This window comes from Suncus etruscus, chromosome 5 (assembly GCF_024139225.1).
Source record: "Suncus etruscus isolate mSunEtr1 chromosome 5, mSunEtr1.pri.cur, whole genome shotgun sequence".
In the NCBI taxonomy this organism is placed as follows: Eukaryota; Metazoa; Chordata; class Mammalia; order Eulipotyphla; family Soricidae; genus Suncus; species Suncus etruscus.
Window position 1 is genome coordinate 82,278,901 of NC_064852.1, and position 20,573 is coordinate 82,299,473.

Here is a 20,573-nt window from a genome sequence, read left to right on the forward strand (position 1 = left end):
CTTTAGAATTTGGCCTTATTTATAGAATAACATTTCTAAGCCCTCCTAATAAATTTAGGATGGGTCCTCTATATAATCCTGGCTATTAAAAAATGCAAATGTTGGATATACAAACATACACCTTACACCAATACCAGAAGAAGAGGCCCCTACTTCCCATCACAGACTGTGGGAGCAATTTCCTAGAAAACAAGAAGCCTAGAGGTAGCCTAAATGGCCACTTGTGTTACCTTAAGAGCTTAATTTGTACAATCTCCTAGTCCTTCATTTATGAAATACAGGCATTAGAATAGATGGTTCTAGGTCCTATCCACTAGAGGCCCATGCATTATTTATTAGAAAACAGGAAATGGTGGATAGGGCAGGGCACAGTGACTGAGGTAATTTGCAAATCATATTTGGTTATGAAGTGACGACAATGCTGGTACTGGTCAGGAAAGGGTATCTTAATCCTCATGATTATAGGAAATATTTCTATTTCCTAGTGTCTTCCTAGTGCCTAATGCATACGCATTAGAAAAATGTTAACAGACTGAAGAACTCAAAAAGTAAATTCTAAAAATCTTATTATTTAAGGCTTTCATTTTTATTTCTTTTATATTTCAGCACCTAAAATGCTAAGACTCCTTTCACATGCCATTTGTCATAACCTATAGTTGAAAATGATCACTCTGGACAAGACTTGAGTGCTGAAAGTAGATAAAGTATTACTACATTGTTTCCTTTTCATCAGGACATCCACAACACAACTTCAACACATCATCCACAGATTCTTATTATCTTAATTACACTCCCCAGCATTTCACTCCTTCCTTTTTGCACCAAACTTCCAGAACTTAACTATCTAAGTCCTTGAAGCAACACTAGTCTGACTGAAAAAAATCTCAGCTTCTTTAATTTTAATATTGATTTTTAAGTGAATAATTAATAGAATTACTGGAAACAGCCTTAATATATATGGAACAACTTGTGAAAGAAAATATTTTAGCTATAATTTTTATGACCTCTAACTACTGATCAGGTATCTCTAATAAAAATAAGTTATTGGGGGCCAGAGCGGTGGCACAGCAGTAGGACATTTGCCTTGCATGTGGCTGACCTAGGACAGGCCACAGTTCTATCTCCTGCTGTCCCCCAAGCCAGGAGTGATTTCTGAGCGCATAGCCAGGAATACACCCTGAGCATCACCAGGTGTGGCCCAAAAACAAAAACAAAGTTATTAAACTGAGATGTTTTATAAGTGTACCTACTGTATTTCACAGACTTTGTGCAAAAATATGTCAGTAGCATCTTGTATATATTGATTACATATTAATATTTTTAATGAAGGGACTAACAAATGTATCACTATCATTGGCAAGTTCTATAATATCCTCGATTGACTTGCCTCCTTATGTAATCCCTTCCTGTTAGGATAGGCTGAACTTAATGACTCTGTCCAGTGAGTTGAATATACCAAACGTGAAGCGATGTTATGTCTGAGATTAGGTTACTAAAACTCTATGAAGTCTGCTTTGGACACTCATTTGCTCTATGGGAAGCCAGGTGCTATGTTGTGAGCTACCTCTCATTGGCCATTTGCCAAGGAGGATGTGAGAACTGCCAATAGCCTTAGGAATAAGTTTGGAAGCAGATCCTATTCTAGTCCAGACTTGAGCCCCAGTTGTCACCCCTGATTGCAGCTAACCCTCCCACCTCAGCATGCTAAAAAAAAAAAATCACAGCTCTATGTAGTTCATTGACTTCATATTGTGTTAAGTAACTTCATTACTATATTAAAAAATGAAAAATAAATAAATTTTAAAAGTAACTTCATTACTGCTATGCTGTAAAACTATGGTTTTCAACAGCCAGTCCATGAACCAGTGCTTGCAGTCCAGAAACATTAAAACCATTGAAAAAACCACAACTTAAAAGCAATGTTCTTCAACCTTTATATTTCCCTACAAATGGCAACCTAAACCAAAGTGGCAGAATGCTCCTTTCCTTACCTCTGGGCCAGCACTACTTAGTGGACTGTGGTTAAAGGTCACTGTTGTAAAATAATCATGCTTCATTCAATTAGAAGTATATAGAGGCTTTCTGACAAAATCTTCCTCTTTCAATGCCTCCCTTAAAAGCACCTTTCATGTTCTACACAAAATTTCTTCTACTGTCTGAAACGCTTTAGTATTTTGTTTATATTGATAGTATTATACCTGTACAGTTCCTGTGTTCAATAAATGCAAAGCTGATCTATCACTCTGAAAATTGGTAAATCCAATGACAAGAGACATGTCTTCACTCTTGCACTGATAGCATAGCAAAAGGAAGAATTTGTCAAGTAACAAGTAGAATACAGGCGCGATTATCCCCTCTTAGGTCTTACTGCATGATTTTCAATATATATTTCGTTACTGTCCAGAAAAAGATTCAGGTGAAATTGTTGAATATGTACATTTTGTATTTTTATTAATAACCTGTTTCAGAGTTTCGTTTTTGTTTTTGTTTTTTGGGCCACACCCAGTGACCCTCAAGGGTTACTCCTGGCTATGTGCTCAGAAATAGCTCCTAGCTTTGGGGACCATATGGGACGCCAGGGGATCAAACTGTGGTTCATCCTAGGCTAGCGCTGGCAAGGCAGTCGCCTTACCACTCTGCGCCACTGCTCCAGCCCCTTCAAAATTTTTTAAAAATACTTGACTGAATCTCTTAGCATTCTGGAATTTCCAGCATCCCAGAGAATTTCATCCCATATATAGAATGGTTCTATACCCATGGCAGGGAGACATAGGTGTGTAAGATAAACCTCTGATCACATACCCTTAAATACTGAAGGTACTTTTGAGAGGGTATATTGGTAATGGGCAGTGACTGTATACATCAAACCCATAAATGTTAACACTACTGTAACCATACTACCTAAACTACAAAAATATAATGAAGAGGTAAATTTTCTATAGCAATATAAAATGGGTGATCAGGAAGAAGCTCAGGACAATGAATTTTAAAAATTATCAAAACCTGGGGCAGTCAAACACTCCATGACATTGAGACTAAAGGTATCTTTAAAGAGTAAACAGTACTCTCCAAACAAGTGAAAGTAGAAATAAATAAATGGGACTATTAAGCTGAGAAGCTTCTGCACCTCAAAGGAACTAGTGCCCAGAATACAAGAGTCACCCAATACCCATCAAATAAGGGGTTAATATCCAAAAGGCACTGACAGAACTTTACAAGAGAAAAACATCTAACCCCATCAAAAAATGGGGAGAAGAAATGAACAGACACTTTGACCAAAAAAAAAAAAAATTCAATGGCTAAAGGCACATGAAAAAATGTTCCACATCACTAATCATCAGGGAGATGCAAATCAAAACAACTATGAGGTACCATCTCACGCAACAGAGATTGGCACACATCAGAAAGAATGAGAACAAGCAGTGCTGGTGGGGATGTGGAGAGAAAGGAACTCTTATTCACTGCTAGTGGGAATGCCATCTGGTCCAACCTTTGTGGAAAGTGATATGGAGTTTTCTCCAAAAGTTGGAAGTTGAGCTCCCATATGATCCAGCTATACCACTCCTAGGGATATATCCTAGGAACACAAAAATACAATACAAAAATTCCTTTCTCACACCTATATTCATTGCAGCATTGTTTACAATAGCCAGACTCTGGAAACAGCCTAGATGCCCCTCAATAGATGAATGCTTAAAGAAACTATGGTACATATACACAATGAAATATTATGCAGCCATCAGAAGAGATGAAGTCATAAAATTTTCCTATACATGGATGTATATAAAATCTATTATGCTGAGTGAAATGTCAGAGGGAGAGAGATAAACACAGAATGTTCTCCCTAATCTATGGGTTTTGAGAAAAGTGAAAAACATTTGTGTAATGATTCTCAGAGACAAAATAGAGGAGGACTGGAGGGTCCAGCTCCTGACATGAAGTTCACCACAGGGATCGTTTAGTGCAGTTACAGAAATAATTACACTGAGAGCTATCATAACAAAATGTGGCTGAATGAGGGAAGTAGAAAGCCTGTCTAGAGTACAGGCTGATGTGGGGTGGGGAGGAAGGATAATTGGGATATTGGTCATGGGAATGTTGCACTGGTGAAGGATTTTATATATATTAAAAAATAAAAAATAGGGCCGGGCGGTGGCGCTGGAGGTAAGGTGCCTGCGCTAGCCTAGGACGGACCACGGTTCGATCCCCCGGCGTCCCATATGGTCCCCCAAGAAGCCAGGAGCAACTTCTGAGCGCATAGCCAGGAGTAACCCCTGAGCATCACAGGGTGTGGCCCAAAAACCAAAAAAAAAAAAAAAAAAAAAAAAAAAATAAAAAATAAAAGAAAGAAAAGATAAGGCCTCCCAATTCTTACCACAGGCTGTGTTCTTTACACTGACTGTTAGAAAGAGGAGGTACAGTAAATGCACCCCATATACACCTCAACACAGGCCCTTTGCCTGGTCTGTATTGTGAATTGGGGGACAAAAAAAAAAAAAACCTGGGGCAGGAGCAGCAGCGCAGGGGTAGGGCATTTACCTTTCATGCTGCTGACCTAGGAAGGACTGTGGTTCAATCCCGTGGTGTACCATATAGTCTCTAAGCCAGGAGTAACTCCTGAGCATCACAGGGTGTGGCACAAACACAAACAACAACAATAAAAATATCAAAACAAAGATGTAACATAAAAAGCAGCTAAGTTATTCTGCCTGCCCTTAGCCAACCAACCAGCACAAACTTGAAAATCACCCTAGGCTCTGACTTAAGTCCCAGTTGTGTCCTTGCCAGGAGATAATTTAGAGAGAAATAAGACTGAATGAATGTCACCAGAATTCAGAGGTTCTACCTTAACCAAGGAAGAATTTTTATTAGCATAAAGAGCAGCTAAGGCATCTGGTAAAGGTGCAAATAATAATTTTTCCAGGGCAACTCCCCAAGCACCCCATTCTGGAATTATCTGACCACATCTAGTTCTTGCTTAATTTCACTTTTTTTTATGAAGTTCTCTTTCTCCCTCACTTTCACTCTTTCTAATTTTCATCTCATATTCTTAATATTGTACTCCTGACTTTGGTGACTCCCAGCTGTGCTCAGTGCTGAGATCACTCTTGGTGAGCTCAAGAGATTATATGGAATGCAGGTAATTTAATCTGAGCCAGCCATATAAAAGGCAAGCGCTTTATCTTTTATACTATCTCTCCAGCCCACATTTTAAACTTTTCACAGAAAAAAATTAATCTACTACACTGTGTTAATAAAGTGTTCACAAAGAGTCTACAAATTAATATACAGTTTTCATTAAATTTATTTTTCACATATTAAATCATCAACTTCTTTTTACTGCTTTCAGTCATCATCTAAAGTGAATTCCAGGAAACCTCTTCCTAACACTAGATCTTCAATGGTAATGAAATTTCGTGAAACTTCTGTTTGAACTTAGTTATTATATACCCAGAAACATGTAACTTGTTCTGTGTTTTAACTCATGCAATGAATGGGTGATATGACAGAAGTTTAAATTTTTATTTAGGAACCAACTCAAAATCTGATATTTTTCAGATAAAAATAGTTTAGTTGCTTCTAAATAAACACCCTCTTGATATTAAACAAATTGACAGTGTTTATTATCATGTTACACATCATGCATACATAAAAGTTGCTAAGTTCTAAGTATGTATCAAGTATATCTTGACTCATGATTAATTATAATTTCACAATATACATAATTTTAGTTATCTTACACAAACACATGCATGTGCCTGTCTGTGTATACTCATGGTGAATATCAAGTTAGTAACTATTAATCACTTAACATGAAGTGTATCCCAACGTAGTTTGTGAAGTAATATTACATGAAGAAATTTGTATTTTTCTTTTTTTGTTTTTTGTTTTTGGGTCACAAAAGTTCCTCCTGGCTCTACACTCAGAAATCGCTCCTGGCAGGCTTGGGGGACCATATGGGATGCCAGGATTCGAACCAATGACCTTCTGCATGAAAGGCAAACGCCTTACCTCCATGCAATCTCTCCGGCCCCAGAAATTTGTTTTTTTTTTCCATTTCAACAAAACATCTATTTCAATAGGAAAAATGGCTTCCCTAAAGTTGATTCTGATACATTAAAAAATGTAATATTCATTATGGAAGTCAGCTAATGAAACTATCCTATTTTATCAGCAAGTAATTTCTGGAGAAATTTCTGTAAACTTTAGTGATAGTGAAAACATTCTCAATATCAAAGTTTAATTTTGAGGGGCCGGAGAGATAGCATGGAGGTAAGGCGTTTGCCTTTCATGCAGATGGTCATTGGTTCGAATCCCAGCATCCCATATGGTCCCCCGAGGCTGCCAGGAGCGATTTCTGAGCGTGGAGTCAGGAGTAACCCCTGAGCAGTGCTGGGTGTGACCCAAAAACCAAAAAAAAAAAAAAAAAAAGCTTAATTTTGAGACTTAAGTTTATTTAACTATTGTATGTTCTATGAAATTAGTTTAAAAATTACATGATGCATTAATCATATTTTATTAAAATTAATCATTTATTCCTGAGAAGCTCTAAGATAATCTCATTCAAAAACACACAGCAACTCCTATAAATGAAATAGCTGATTTGGCTTTCAGGTTGAGTGTATCTGTTTATATTTTATTTTTATAGTTTTTTGTTTGCTTGCTTTTTTACTAATGGAAGTGATGGAAATGGAAGTGATAGAGCCAAAAACCAAACAACCTAGCTAGCTTAACATTATTATCTGCTGATTGATAACATTAAGACACTTCAGAAAGTGTCAAGAAGAGAGCATAATAGTAGAGCACTTGTCTTGCATGTGTGGGGCTCAGGTTAAATAGCTAGTATTAGGGTGAAGAGTGTAAGAGATATTACAGAAAGTCAAGAAAGAGAAAGAAAAAATATTGCAATTAATGGGCCAGAGCAATAGTACAGTGGGTGGGGTACTTGCCTTACTCATGGTCGACCTAAATTTGACTCATAACGTCCCTTGAACCTGGTAGGAGTGATCCCTGAGCATAGAGCCAAGAATCAGGCCTGAGCACAGTCAGGTGTGGCCCAAATAACAAACCAAAAAAAAATTGCAATTAAAAAATCTAAATATTAATCACAACATATTAATTGAGGGCAAGATTATGGAATGAATCATCTCAAGGTTATTCTAGGCTCTACACTTACTAATTATCAGGACACTGAATCTCTCTAAATATTTCTTCAGTGAAAAATTGGCTTCTGTCCTGTCTCACAGATCTGCTGAGAGTTAAATGAATAGTGTGCTTTTAAAGTCTAGTTTACTGACCCTCAAACCCAGCTATACAATGAACTAACTTACTTACAAAGTTTTAGAAAATGTTGAGGCCTAGGTGCATGCATAAATTTTTAATTTAATTAGTTGCAGGGATATTATTTTTATGAATGTGTCAGAATTTTATTTATTTTTGGCAATAAGCATAATTTTCAATTTATTGATTCATCATTAACAATACTAAGGAATTCAGGGGTATAATTTTACAATTTTATATAAGTATAAAACTGACTCTGTGGACCACCAAATTTCCAGTGACATATATCCCACCACCAAATTCCTTCCTCATATATCCCATTTCACCTTCCATCAGTTTCTTGGGCATCTAAACAATTTGTTGGACCATTCTAGTTCATTTTCTTTAATTATTATAATCCACATACAAGTAAAACTTACACTTTTCTCTTCCTTATTTACTCATCTTTTTTTTGTTTGTTTGTTTTTGTTTTGGGGCCACACCTGGCGTTGCTCAGGGATTACTCCTGGCTGGCTGCTCAGAAATAGCTTCTGGCAGGCACGGGGGACCATATGGGACACCGGGATTTGAAACAACCACCTTTGGTCCTGGATCGGCTGCTTGTCTTCCTTATTTACTTCACTTAATATAGTCACTTTAAATTCTATCCATTTATCGCTGAAGGTAGAATTTTGTCAGCTTTAAAGGCAGAGTAGTATTCCATTGAGTATATATACATTCTTTATTCAGATATCTATTTATGGGCATTTAAGTTTATTTTTGTCAACTGTGAGTAATGCTACAATGAGTATATGGAGACAAATAGCTTTTCAAATGTCCATATTTTAAAAAAGTCTATATCATATAGTATTGCCATATATGTGTGTCTATATATCCAATAATCCAATATGTGATAATACATACAATATATAGTATGTGTATTTCATATATACACATACATATAGATAGCACATATATTGATAGCAATACTCTATGGTATATAACTATATGATTATATGACAATAACATGTGACAATACACATATTATATGTATTGTTACATACATGTGGGGTTGAAAGCTTTCCAAACAGGGCTCAGGATCAATGCTAAGGCTTGAAGATACAAAACTGCTCAAGACCTACTGTGCTGGAGACTACCAGGACCACCCTAGCAGTGCTTGGGGATCTTCACGGCTACACTAATGGCGCTCTAAAGGCCATGAAATGCCTGGTTCAAACTAAGATAATGTTGCAGCACCCCATATGTGAAATAACTCTTTGTTTCCTCGTTTGATATTTTTTAGAGAACACTTTTGACAGTGCAAGGAATCAAATGCTATGCCTTGCACATGCAAAGTAAGTGTTCTACAACTGAGTGATATCCCAAACAAAAGATCACTTTACTTTTACATTAAATTTAGTCATTATTTTTGTGGCACCAGAGACTGACCCCAGGACGTCATATATGCAAACAAGTGCTTTAAAACTGAACTAAAAAACAAAACAAAACAAAAAAAACCTGAACTACACTCCTAGTTTCCTTTTTAGAATCTCTATACCATTTTCAATCATGGCTGTATTACATTTGACTCATCAAAATTTTAAAAATTTCTCCAAGTGAAAGGAAATAGATTCCCTTGATGATTTACATTGAAATAGAATTTATATTTTTAAAAGGCATAAATAATGTAGATTAGAATATATGTAACTATATACACATTAAAGTAACTACCACAAAGTAATTTATCTTAATGAACTTTGGTGTATGTATATATTTTTTTCAATGGAATACTACTCTGCCATGAAGAGAAGATTTACCTGTTTTATAAATTATGTTATAATTTTAGTATATGTCTGGGATTTCCTAAATTGTTTACAAGAGATATTTATTTTATATACTATTAAGTATTATGAATCAATTCAGGACCAGAGAAAAAGTATACGAGTATGCTACTTTTCGTGCACACAACCAACCTGTTCAATTCCTGGCACTACATATGATCATCCTAACACTACTATGAGTGACCCTGAACACAAAGCCAGGAAAAAATCCTGAGTGCTACCACTCCTACTCACATACACACACACAAAAAGAGTTCAACATTAACAAGAGGAATAATGAAAAATGGGTTAATATGAATGAACATACCAAAAGAAGAAATAAATCATTAATCAAAATAAATGAGTAAAGTTAAAAAATATTTAAAATTGATATGAGTGAGTCACAAGTCAATATGGTTTACAGGCTACTACATTTTCTCACTGGAGAGAAATAGAGTGGGTAGATTAAAGAAACACTATATGAGGCCCTCAGGTATCAGTGACAAACATAAAATGAGTCAAAGAATTTATTCAAATGAGTTCAAAATTCAAAGAAAAGGCCACTTATTAAACTCAGTTTAGTCTTTTTTTTCCTGTTTTTTATTTTTTATTTGTTTGTTTATGGGTACAAACGGTACCCACAGCTTACCCACAGGCTCTGTACTCAGAGATTTTTCTCTTGACAGGATTTAGGGGACCACATGTGATGTCAAGAATTGAACCCACCTTGACTGTATGCAAGGTAAGTGACAGACCTGTTGTCATTTTCCTTAGCACCTGGATTGGAGCTTTGTATATACAAACTGTGGTGTCAGTCTCCAGAACCACAAATTCACCAAGCATCACCAGTGTCAACTCTGGAGACTGAAAGTGTCCCTGGAGCACAGTAGGCATGGCATTCAAAACAAATAAATATAAATTTAAGATCTAAATTATCAATGGACAGTTTCATGGTTTATTCTCTGAAATAATAAAATGAAAGAAATGAAAGGAAAGAGGGAAGGAAGAGAGAGAGGGATGGAGGGAGAGAAAGAAAAAAAGGAAGGAAGGAAGGAAGGAAGGAAGGAAGGAAGGAAGGAAGGAAGGAAGGAAGGAAGGAAGGAAGGAAGGAAGGAAGGAAGGAAGGAAGGAAGGAAGGAAGAAAGAAAGAAAGAAAGAAAGAAAGAAAGAAAGAAAGAAAGAAAGAAAGAAAGAAAGAAAGAAAGAAAGAAAGGAGAAAGAAGAAAAGAAAGCAAGAAAGCAAGAAAGCAAGAAAGCAAGAAAGAAAGAAAGCAAGAAAGAAAGAAAGAAAGAAAGAAAGAAATAAATAAAGAAAGAAAGAAATAAAGAAAGAAAGAAAGAAAGAAAGGAAGAAAGAAAGAAAGAAAGAAAGAAAGAAATAAAGAAAGAAAGAAAGAAAGAAAAGAAAAGAAAGAGAAAAAAAGGAAAAGGAAAGGAAAAGAAAAAAGAAAAGAAAAGAGGGACTGGTGAGGTGACACTAGAGGTAAGGTGTCTGCCTTGCAAGCACTAGCCAAGGAAGGACTGCGGTTTGATCCCCAGGTCCATATCGTCCCCCCAAGCCGGGGGCAATTCCTGAGCGCTTAGCCAAGAGTAACCCTTGAGTATTCAAACAGGCGTGGCCCAAAAAACGAGAGAGGAGAGAGGAGAGAGAGGAGAGAGAGAGAGGGAGGAGAGAGAGAGAGAGAGGGAGGAGAGAGAGAGAGAGAGAGAGAGGAGAGAGAGAAAGAGAGAGAGAGGGAGGGGAGAGAGGGAGAGAGAGAGAGAGAAAGAGAGAGAGAGAGAGAGAGGGAGGAGAGAGGGAATGTTCACAACTAAGACTTATTTTATAAGTTCCAAGTTGGAACTAAGATGGCACTAAGATGTCTTTTATAGGAGAATCAATAAACTATAACATATCAGATAACAGGATATTATTTGCTAATCAAAAGAAATAAAAATGGTTGAGTGCATCAATAAGCTATGACATATAAGACAATAGAATACTATTTAATAATAAATAGTTATGAAGCTATGAAAATAAAAACCACAAAGAGAAATCTTGAAACACATACTACTAAGTGCAAAATATCAGTCTGAAAAGTCTAGATATTATATGAGTTTAGCATTATATCATTCTTATAAAAGAAAAAATAGTCACTAAAGCAATCAGAAGCTGGGACAGAATGGATTTCATAGCAGTGAAAAATATTCTATATGATACAATAATGATGGATACATTTCATTATTCATTCTTCAGAATCCATTATATATATCACAAAAGTAAACTTTTATGCAAATCATGAACTTTGGCAGATAATGATGTGTCAATGTAGGTTTTCATGTCAGGGTTTTTTTTAATATGACAAATGTAACACAGTGGTGATGGAGGATGTTGCTAATGGAAGACACAGTGGATATATGGGGAAAAGTAGACAGAATAAAATCTCAATTTTGCTATCAATAAACAACTGTGTTGAAAAACAAAATCTTAAATTAGCTAAAGATAAATTAAAACAAAAATGTTTCTGAAGTCACAACCTCAAAAATTTACTCTCAATCATGTACGTTAGTAAAATTTAAACAGTAATTAGTCATAAGTCCATTAGCACTATAATTTAAGTTTAGGAGTGCTATGTGTCAGAGTAACACATATCCTAGCATGAGATTTATTGATATACCAATGAAGAAAAGTTCATGGAATTAAAAGTTTGGAATCTTCCAAACAAATGTTTCTACTTCAAGTTTTTCTAATTACTGCTTAAAAGGACCACTTAAAAATAGCTGTTCAGGGGCCCGGAGAGATAGCACAGCGGTGTTTGCCTGCAAGCAGCAGATCCAGGACCAAAGGTGGTTGGTTCGAATCCCGGTGTCCCATATGGTCCCCTGTGCCTGCCAGGAGCTATTTCTGAGCAGACAGCCAGGAGTTACCCCTGAGCAACACCGGGTGTGGCCCAAAAACCAAACCAAAACAAAACAAAAAAAAACAAAAAAAAATAGCTGTTCAGGGGATAGAGTGATAGATACAGTAAGTAAAGCACTTGCCTTGCAAGTGGCCATCCCAGATTCAATCCCTATATGGTACCACGAGCATTGATAGGAGTGACCCTTAAGTACAAAGCAAGGAGTAAGCCCTGAATACCACCTTGAGTGGCTTGTCCCAAAATAAACAAAACAAAACAAACACAAATAAAATAATTTTCTCAAAATTTAGAAATATTAAAATCTAATATATCACTATATAATAAATATCATGATCTAAGTATAAAGTATAAACATAAAATGTTTTGAACAAAACAGAGAAAATACTTGGGACCTATGTAAAAATGTTTATAGATATAACACTAATTTTACAACCCACCAAAGATTATTTAAAAAAATAAAATCTATTAACTGGACTCTAAAAATTCTAAAGTTTTTACTCAAAACAAGAGCATGAGAAAATTTAAAGACAAAACCAGAAGGAAATACTTAAAGTTTACATATCCAACAATAAAGGGATTCCTCTAAATTAAATAGTAAGAAAGCAATCAAATTATAAAATGGAAAAAAGGAGCCATGAGGAAGTGGCTTAGGCATAGGACTCACAAGAGTGGGCCCTGGGTTAAATCTCAGACCCCGAAACAAAACAAAAACAATAACAACAACAAAAAAAGAAGGATCATAAAGTTTAATCACTTTGTCAAAGAGAACATAAAAAAGACAGGCACATACAAATGCTTACATCATTACTCTTTAGAAAATGCAAAAAAGTAATAAAATATATTATATGCCTCAATCAAAACAACTAATAACAAGTGCAGATGAGAATATAGGAAACTTGGATCATTTATCCTCAAAATAACCTCAAACAGGAATGACAGCAACGTATTTAAAAAGTATCCCAAGAGACATGAATTACTTTTTTCACCACTTATTTCCGCATTTTTTCCATAAAACTAAGAAAGGAATAAAGAAAGGCTGGGGGGTGGGGAGGGCAGGGGCCAAGTGGACTCAGATGCAATGGTGGGGAAAACATAAGGACAGAACTAAATATCCAAGCCAAAGTAACAACAATAGAAACAGAGACCTAAACTTTAACAATCTAAACTTAAATGAGCCTGTTATACTACAGGCCAGGGGGCAAATGGTGGTGGTTCGGGATGCACTCTGGGTCCATTGGTGAAGGGAGGTTGACACTGGTGGTGGGAATGGCCATGACTCACTGTATATCTGAAATTCAACTATGAAGGACTGTTTCACAATTGTTTCAATAAAATAATTTTTTTTAAGAAAGCTTCCCGGGCCAGGAGATATAGCACAGTGGCGTTTGCCTTGCAAGCAGTCGATCCAGGACCAAAGGTGGTTAGTTCAAATCCCGGTGTCCCATATGGTCCCCCATGCCTGCCAGGAGCTATTTCTGAGCAGACAGCCAGGAGTAACCCCTGAGCACCGCCGGGTGTGGCCCAAAAACCAAAAAAAAAAAAAAAAAAAAAAAAAAAAGAAAGCTTCCCAAGTTAGACTGGAGCAATAGCAGAGTAGGTAGCATTTGCAAGTGCCCAACCCAGCTTCGATCCCTGGCATTCTATCTGGTCTCTGAGCCTGCTAGGAGTGATTTCTGAGCACAGAACCAGGAGTAAAGATTGAGCACCACTGAGTATGGCCCCCCCAAAACGAAACAAAATGTCTGAAGGAATAAATGTGATAGACAAACTAGGGTATCCATATAATGGAATACTATTTGGCAATAAAAAAGCTATGAAATCATGATGCACTCAACAACTTTTCTTTTTTGTATGATTTTTACATAGGGTACACACCCAGAAGTAATGCAGGTGTGGTGAGTAGGGTCAACCCAAGCAGATCTTTGTCTAAGGCAGTGCTGGAGCCAGTGGTTGGGATTCTCGGATAAAATTCAGAGCCTAACGTATACCTAGGCATGTGCTTTACCACTTGAGCTATTTCCCAGACTCTCAATCAACATCTTTGATGAGGTTATGGCAATTACATAAAGAGAAAAATGTCTTTATGTGAGGGTTACATACCTATGGTGCTATAAAGTGTCCCAAAAGATAAATTGGTCAAAGAAATCAGATCACTGCCAGTCAGGGTGGGGGCAGTATGTTGGTATAATGGTAACACAAAGGGATTCTTTTGTAGTGATGTAACTAGTCTGCATTTGACAATGGTGGCACCACATAAATGAAGTCTATGCATGAGTTTATGATATTGTGCCAGTGTGACTTTCCTGACTTTAACAATGTACTTTGGTTGTATAATCTATTATTACTGGGAAGATCACAGACAAACTGTAGCCATTTTTACAATTCAAAATATCCTTTCAAAACTCAGTTTTCTTGTAATGTAATCTCCTCTATCAAGAATGAAACAACCCAATATAGAGTTCCTTAAAAAAAAAAAAGAGGTCAGAATCCAAATAAACCTTCGCTTATACTTATATACTTTTTGTATAACAATAATATCTCATACTGTAAAACTAACAACTCTGTCTAACAATAAGTTTAAATTTAAAAATTCATTTTAGTGAATGGATACTGAATCTAAACACTTTTAACACTGATTTAATACTTCATCTAGAGGACATAGAATATTTCTTTTATTCCAATAAAACACTGATAGTCTTTTAGTCTCTCTAATATTTCTCTTTTTTTTTTTTTGGTTTTTGGTTTTTGGGTCACACACCTGGCAGTGCTCAGGGGTTACTCCTGGCTGTCTGCTCAGAAATAGCTCCTGGCAGGCACGGGGGACCATATGGGACACCGGGATTTGAACCAACCACCTTTGGTCCTGGATTGGCTGCTTGCAAGGCAAACACCACTGTGCTATCTCTCCGGGCCCCTCTAATATTTCTCTAGCCCTAGCAAGTTAGTTTTAATTTGAGCACTGAGATTTTTTCCTAAGTATAAAAATGGTACTCAATTCCCTTAAGATTTTTATAATTTATAACTTTTGTTTCTTTGTTTTGGTGCCATACCTGGTGACACTCAGGAGCCACTCCTAGTTTTGTGCTCAGAAATCACTCCTAGCAGGCTTAGTGAACATTATGGAATGCCGGAAAATAAATCCTGATTCGGTGCAGAGCAAATGCCCTAGTCATGTGATATCTCTCTGGTCCTAATTTTATGACTTTTAAGAATATTTTTCTTTTCCATTTATTACATTTATGCTTTTGTGGTGCCGAGGATCAAATCCAGGACCTTGCACAATAATAATAAAAAAAAAAAAATAGAGCTCGCTCTGCCACTGAGCTACACTCCTATGCCCCAAAATTTGTTTATTTTTCTGTGGTGCCCAAGCTTCACCCATGCAAACCAAGAGCTCTACCACTGAACTAAATTTCTAGATTTCTTTACATATAAAAAATACTGTATAGTAGAATACATAAGAGACTTTGGACAAAGATTTGAAATTCTTTCAAAGATGAATGTAGTATATAGCTGGGTAATTATGGTTAACAATACTGTGTTATATATTTGAAAGCTTCTAAACAAGTAGATCTTCAATGGTCTTACCACATAAACAGCAACTGACCTATTATAATAGAAGTGCTAGCAAACACTATGGCAGTAGTAATACTGTGTGTGATGTGTAAGTCTACCAAACTGGCACATGACATAACTTATATGCATACAATGGCTTCTCAATAAATCTCAAAAAATATTTTTCATAAGAAAATTTTAGCTCTCATATGTACTTTCATTTTATTTAAATTACAAATTTATAATATAAACTATTGGTGCTTTAATTAGATAGTGCACCGATAATCCAACCACTCTAGCATATACAAAAAAGTTCATATTCACATTTCACCTAAGATTACATATGCCAGCTATTTATTTGAAGAGTGAAATTAGTATAGTCTTTCAAAAAATCAAAAGTACCACTTAAAAAGATTGTATAAACTCACACATACTTTTTTTTTACAAAAGAAGTACAGAACAATTTTTTTAAAATAATGTTTAATGCTGTTCTGGGTTACTTAAACAAAATCCTATGTAATTAAGTACTTGTCGAATCAAAATTTCTACAAGCAGCCTTCTTACTCAAGATTCATTCTGGGGCCGGCGAGATAGCATGGAGGTAAGGCGTGCAGAAGGACAGTGGTTCGAATCCCGGCATCCCATATGGTCCCCTGTGCCTGCCAGGGGCGATTTCTGAGCGTAGAGCCAGGAGTAACGCCTGAGCGCTGCCGGTGTGACCCCAAGAAACAAAACAAAAAAAAAGATTCATTCTGACAAAATTAATACTATGCTCAGGGAACAGCTGTAAAAGTAACTTGTTGAGCATTGTTTGTATTAGTTTGTGCTTGTTTTCCTAGTGCCAGATATTAAACCCAGGGCTTCCCATATAAAAGCAAAGGCTCCACTGTTACATTATATCCTGACTCTGTTTCTTGTTGCTGCTTGTAAAAATTAATTTAAAGTTGACTAATAGTCACCTTTTCTACTCACTATGCCTGTGTTAATATTGTGAGGGTTCAGGCAATAATGGAAAAGGAAAAAGAGCACCTATCTAGACTGAAATGCTAGGTCTAAATTTCCCTCCTAAGTAACTAACACCTCTAAATTATAGTTTACTAATTAATATAAAATGTGAGTACATTCAGAACATTTTTATAGAATTCTGTGATATTAAAAAAATAGTGGTTAGTACTTGTAAAACTGAAAGTCCTACGAAAGTATAATTATCATATTGTTTATTGAATGTTTATGGCAATTTGAAAGAATTTCACATCTCAAAGAGTGAAAACATATCACATAAGAACATAATGAACAACAATAATTTATATAACTAAAATACACTGAATTACTATAATTAACTTTTTCCTTAACAAACGTGATTAAAACATAAGCCATCATTCAATGTGTTGAGAAAAATAATTATGTAATTTATTCTCCAAAACATCAATTCATGAAACTATAAATTTTCCTCATGGAACTTTTAATATACACATTCTGAGTAGGAAAAGAAACTCATGTTTAAAAATACAGTGCAGATGGAAATATCATAACAATATAAGAGGTATATTATTAGAAAACATGAAAGTACTTCTAAATTCGTTTTAAAAGTCTTAGTAATAACATATACTCACAATTTTTGCATAAAGTTTCTATGAAATAGCGCTGTCCCTTCATCTCTTCACTTTTAGAACTGTCAGACTGACTGCCCTGTACTGTTAACTCTGCTTATCACATGTGTAAGTACCAGGTACTCCTTGCCTCCAACAAATACGTAAAAAATGGAATTCTCCAGTCTTACAAAACCATTCCTGGAATGGTCAAGCAACACTTTCACATATGCTTTTACGGAAGAGAATGTTTCTCACATAGTAGTTGTACAAGTGGATCTTTACTAAGCAATTTAAAAACTGAAGAATTTAACATCTTGGCCTTTTTACTGCTACAAATGCTTGCAAATTCTCAATATATACTTTATGAATACATAACATAAATAGATATGTAGACATATGCAATTTATGGTAGGATTTCACTAGGTAATTCAGTTAGTCATTAGATATTAGTGTTAAGAAACACATATGTCAAGTAAAAAAGCCTAATTTGAAAAAATTTGGGGACATATGAAAAGAAGATTTAAAGAAAAGAATTTACATTTAATTTGGAAAAAGAGAAACAAACTTTTAGCATATGTCTTAAGAATTTTTCTCTATTAGTTTAAGACAAATATTATATTTCACCAACAGAAAGACAGCCTATATATGCTGATTCTTGATATATATAAATTCAGTCCTATTAGTTCTGAACAAAATGAGCACAGATGAATGGAGTCAAATCCAGAACACTTTATTTTATTTAATTTTTATTTAATTTTATTTTTTAATTTTTATTTTGTTTATTGTTTCTTTGGGGGGGTTTGGGGGGCTATACCTAGTGGCTCTCAAGGGTTACTTTTGGTTCTGAGCTCATAAATTATGCCTGGCAGGCTCTGGAGACCATATGGAATGCCAGGGATTGAACCAAAGTAGACCACATGCAATGCAAACTTATCCTACAGACTGTGCTATCACTCTGGCCCCAACATTTGATTTTACGGTTGGTCCTTCAATAAGTCCAGTACCTGAGTACTGGATGATCTCACTCATCTATAGTGCATAGGGAGACAAAACAAAGAATATATAATAGCCAATGATGTAAATGGAAAACTCCACATTGGGAGGGGAATAAGAGGACTGGAGGTGACACGTGATATTTGCTGGAGAGTCTTAGGCACTTTGGTGGTGAAATACTGTGTTCACTAACATAAAAAATGTTAGCACCATTGTCAGCAAAATTTTACTAAACAATACCATATATTTCCTTTAAAAGAAACAATCATATTGTTCACCAACAGGAAATAAACAAGATAAATGAATATACAGATAGTTAATTAATGAAGAGCAATTATCAACAAAAGTCAAAGCATGTCTCGGCAACAATTCATATTTTCTAGGATGCATTTTTTCAATAAGAGCAATAAAAACTTTAATCCAAAATATATAACCATTATTTTCATTAAAAAACCTTATTTCTTTTTCTACATGTACTATATTGACTGATACAGTGCCAGCCTAAATTAAAACAAGAACTCCCTTTGAAATTTTCATTCTAATTGAGTAAAACTCAGTGGTCTTTTAATAGCTCTGAAGCTTCTAAAGCTCTGCTTTTTTCATCCACACCATTAAAGAGCTCTACTTTTCACTCACTCCACAATTAAACTTCTTTAAGGGTGACCAGAGTATTTATCTCTACTTTCTAACCACATACCAGCTGTTATATCCTGTGTTTTTTCATCACTAATGAATGTCATATATCACAGATATTAAAAACCCGACTTTCTAATCTCTTTTGCTTTTATTTTGTTTGGGGGCCATACCTCTAAGTGCTCAGGGACTTCCAGCTCAGTTTATATGTTATTCCTAGTAGTTTTAGGGGAACCATGTAGCACCATAAATTGTCCTCAGAGTCATACAAGTAGTAAAGCAAATGCTTTACCACTGAGCCCCAATCTCACTCTCTTCTTTACTCTATATAAAAAAAAAAAAAAAGTGAACCCATATGTCTAATTCTGTGAATAAAATTCAGCCAGACTAGCAGTATCTGTATCCCACACCACTTTTCCTCAGTTTCATGCTCAGCACTGCTGGTTCTGATATGTCTCTTCTCCACAATTTTTTCTCCTTTTAAGGATTCTGTCCTTGCCTTCCCTGGGCCTGGGATTCTTTCTCACTTGATTTATCCTTATCACTAGGATTTTAGTTTAAAATTACTCTCTCACAAAGATTGTGAAATTTCATTTATAGTAGAATTAGTGGCTATCCTATCATGCTTTAAATATTATATCTTTAGGGGCTGTAGAGATAGTAGAGTGCTTTGCCTTGCATACAGATGACAGGGATCCAAGCCCCAGCATCCATATGGCCCTACAAGTATCGCCAGAAGTAATTCCTGAGCACAGAGTCAGGAGTAACTCACAAGCATCACTTGGTGATACCCCAAAAGAACAAAAACCAAGAAAAACACATTTTATAAAACAAACTAAATTTTATTTAACTAAGGACAACAAGGTGTGATTTCTAAGTGCAGAAACATGAGTAAGTCAGTGTATGCCCCCCCCCCACAATTTTTTTTCCTTTAAAACATTTACTTTTGCTATCTTCTTTGTCTGCCAAGCTGCCTCCAAAATCCCAATCCCCTTTAGATTCTAACTTTTTTTTTTTTTTTTTAAGATTCTAACTTTTAAGACAAGACAAACTATTGGTGTTTTTTGCAGCAGGACATCTCCCTCAGACAGATAATGAGCCAGACAGGACTATCTATGAGAAACAATAGTCCCACAGGCCTCTCTGCCTAGGAGGGCATTTGGCTCATGCAGTAGAGACAATACAGCATAAGGTTCCCTCAACAGCCTCAGTCTTAGTCTAGTAAGAACAAAGACATAAGGTAATTAAGTGCCTCTAGTTAAGATAAAAAAAAAAAAGATCAAAGGGAAAGTAAGACATACAAAGAGAAAAAAAGGGGTTAAGCCTCTATGTGAACACTTGTGTGCTACTCTGAGGATCCAAGAGGAGGGTGATTGAGAACAAAGCTTGCCTCATGTACTGTTTGTATTTTAAAAAGTGAAAATATGATATGGTTACTTTAATGCCCTTTGCAATTTAGATATATAATTATGGAATCACTCCCATAGTCTACAATTTTAGTAAGAACTACTTTTGTGAAATGTGAGGTAGTCTAGCAAGATAGGGCAGTTTCAGTGAGTCTATTTCTAGGTTAGCCATTAGCTATGTGATAAAGCAAGTTTCTTATACTTACTTTCTCATGATCCTCATATGTAAAATGGGAAAGTCACTATACCTATTCTAAAGTTAAACCTGCAAATAAAATAAGTTAATATACAGAAAGTCCTGCAGCACAGAACTAACCTTCATGCATATTCTAATGTCCACTCAAAGAGAACATAAGCAGGCTTCTGTTGCAACCACTTTAAAAAGTAAAATAAATTCTATGCAATACCCTTAAA

General features: G+C 35.7%; 1 protein-coding gene and 1 non-coding gene across 4 annotated transcripts in view; one reads left to right on the forward strand and one right to left on the reverse strand.

Annotated features, from left to right (window-relative positions):
* Window positions 1–20,573, reverse strand: part of COBLL1 (cordon-bleu WH2 repeat protein like 1) — a 181,015-nt gene that overhangs the window by 91,817 nt on the left and 68,625 nt on the right. The window lies entirely within an intron of this gene.
* Window positions 4,359–4,490, forward strand: LOC126010087 (small nucleolar RNA SNORA51). The gene has a single exon (XR_007496224.1). It is a non-coding gene; the product is annotated as a small nucleolar RNA SNORA51 (small nucleolar RNA).